Genomic DNA, 3,142 nt, shown 5'->3' on the forward strand with positions numbered 1-3,142 from the left:
AAACTTAAGGGTGGAATATGTGGGATTTTCAAGGATTGTTGGAGAAAATCTTATAAGTTTCTACATAGTTATTAAAATATCACTGGTAGGAATGATGGTAAAAGTGCAACTCTATTGTGAAAAGGAGTAGGAACAAAGTAAAATGAGAAGCAAATAATTCCCTGATGTCAGATCTAAACAAGTTATCCAAACATAGAACATAACACTAAAAAAACCCTAAAAATCCAAACAAAAAAAAAGGCACCAATATTAGATTGCTGACCCGTAGGCTTGTTGCTATTGAGAACATGTAATCTGCCTGCCAAACCCAAACTGTATCTCTATATATATGAATATTTTTTTTAAGAGTAGATGAAAAACACTGTTCAAAAATTAGTATTCCTGGAAGGAAACCTGAAGGGGAAAGTTTCCAAGTCTCTATTGCAAGTGGGTTGCTTTTTGGACTTACCTGGATTTTCATTGCACTATTCCTTCTATGGTTTCCAATTAGAAAAGACTGAGCATTTGTTTCCTTCTCTGAACTTCAGGTATGAATTATTGTTTAATTGCTACCACTGCTGATTACTTAAAAGTACATGTAATACCACTATTAAATACGTATTTTACATCTTGATTAACCCCCACTAATTGGATAAACAGAGCATTTGCTTTGTTTATAACCCTAAATGCATTTTCCCTTCAAATGCAGGCTGGAGCAATGTATTCATTTCACCTTATTTTTAGAAGTTTGTTACTTTTGTTGTTTCTGTAGCTATGGAGCCCCAGTAAGGAAGCCATGGCCTTCCATTACCCAGCTGCTGGACTAAACCTCTCCTGGAATCCCCATTATGTCCAGCTGTTGGGGTCAGATAGCTTCAGAAGCATCTGCTGCCATGCCAGGGGGTATCCACAAAGACATGTATTCCTTCTGAAGAAGCAGTGGGGTCTCAGGGGTTCTGTTTAAGTGTGAAAGCTGTGGGAGGTCCACAATGTCCCTTTACTGGCTGGTTCCTCAATTTGACACAATTGAGAAGGGGTAAGCCTTGCTGGTATGGTGTAAGGATTGCTGGTATCAGACGAAGATCTTACAGATATAAACTGCATTATCTAGAACCTTTTTATTCTGATTTTGGGTTGTAAATTGATAGGCAAGCCTGGCAGAGTGGGGCTGAGGTGTCATCTGTTGATATCTCAACTCTCTGCAAGTAAAAGAGTGATGGCAGCTATTTCATTGTCCACCTTCTGTATTTAGGGTGTCAGGTCTCTGCAGGAGGAGACTGCCTCTTGCCAGGTGAGTGAGTAAGTAGCTCTGCTCTTTTTGTTTTGTGTGACACAAAGAGCAAGTATTAATAACAAATACAAAGGTTTGTCTTCAGTTTGTTCCTGAAACAGCAGTGGAGGTATCAGAGTGTCTACAACAGGGAGCAGACTGTGAGTGGATGCTGAGGGCAGTATTGACACTGAGGAGGAGTGCCTGGCTCTTACCTCTCCTCTGGGCAGAGGGCTTGGGCAGGCACCTCCAGCCCATGGTGCATCCTCATCTAATCAGGAGGTCTCCTGATTAGAGAGGGAGCTCAGAACCTGAGTGCCAATTTAAGTTATTGCTTCATACTGTGAAGGTGAGTAAAATGGCTCCTCTTACCCCAATCAACAGCATTCCTTCCCTAATGAGAGGCTTTCTGTACCCAGAAAGTAACAGACAATAAGACTGGAAACAGTTTCTTCACACTGTATTTTTACCTGTTTTATTTAGGCTTTGACTAGAAATGTGCCAGCATTTTCAGGGAAGACAACAAGCAGACCACTTTTTCATCCCACTGACAGTTTGATTTTTGCAGATTTCTGCACTCTTGGCTTTTACAACACAAAAGAATTTGGATTTTTTTCTTATTCTTGTAATAATTTTTTTCATGACAATTTATGAGTTTTTCCCGGCTGCTTTTGGGTTTGGGATTTTAAAAAATAAACAATTGTGCTTGCCTTTTTATTTTACTTTTTTTTGTGAACAGCACTTGCCCACCTTGTCCTATAAAAATTAAATCAGATGGATCAGAGATCAGCTGAGCTAGAATGGGGTATATTCTCTTTTAATCTGCAATGCTGATGTAAAACTTTTTTTTAATTTTTTCACATATCCTATGAAGACACTGCTTGAAGTGTCTAAGTAATTTTAATCAGAGGACTTGTCTGAGTAGTGATTATTTTTTGCATTGAAATACAAGCCTAACTTACCTAGAAGAAAATGTTCTGGCTCAGCACAGGCTTTGCTAGACTGTGCATCCAGAATCTATTTCTTTCAAGATCCTTTCCTTCTCCATAGTTCAGAATTGCCTTAGTGCATGCTCATTTTTTGAAATGCACCTGCCTTGATTACACACAGGGAGACAAATTTTGATGAGCTGCCAGTATTGGCTTAACTCTGCTCCTGCTTCTGGTAACTACAGAAATTACACCATTGATTTCAATGAGAACAGAATTAAGGCAAATGTAAGTTCCTTCTGGAAACATAACCTCACACTGTTAATCAATTGTATTTAACTACAGCAGTTAATAAAAAAACTCCAAAAGATAAATAATAATAATCAAGTTCTGCCTGCTTAAAAAAACTCACAAAATCCTTTAAAATCATGTAAAATAAAACCTGCTTTTTTGTAAACAGGCAATACTGAGTAAGCAGGAATTCATGGTCCTATCTGGTTGTTAATTGTACTTGAATATTTGAACAGGGATCGGTCATAGGCCTAAAACACCTAAATACTTTAAAATACATTTATAAATAATCATTCTTTATACATCATAATTGTTCTTTCCACACATCAAAAACACAGACTTCTGTATTCCCCCAGAAAAAAAAAAAAAAGATTACTTTTGCTTTTGGCACAAAAAAGTAAAAATTAAGAACAAGCACCACCCTTATGGGAGTGCATGAAACGCTACCAAATTGGTCTTTATTTGCCTTAGGGCTTTTTTTTTTTACAAAAGTTTTAAATATAGGTTAATATGTAAACACTGTGCACACACTGAGAGTTTGATCCTGGCCCGTTGAAATCAATGGCAGATTTCCCATTAATGCAGCCGTGCAGGGTCAAGCTCCTCGCTGGAAAGGTGTGTGCAGGCCTAAGTCATTGAGGGATGCAGGAAAGCAGGAGCCCAGGCGCTGCTT

This window comes from Agelaius tricolor, unplaced genomic scaffold (assembly GCF_023055355.1).
Source record: "Agelaius tricolor isolate 1412-34295 unplaced genomic scaffold, bAgeTri1.0.p SCAF_8, whole genome shotgun sequence".
In the NCBI taxonomy this organism is placed as follows: Eukaryota; Metazoa; Chordata; class Aves; order Passeriformes; family Icteridae; genus Agelaius; species Agelaius tricolor.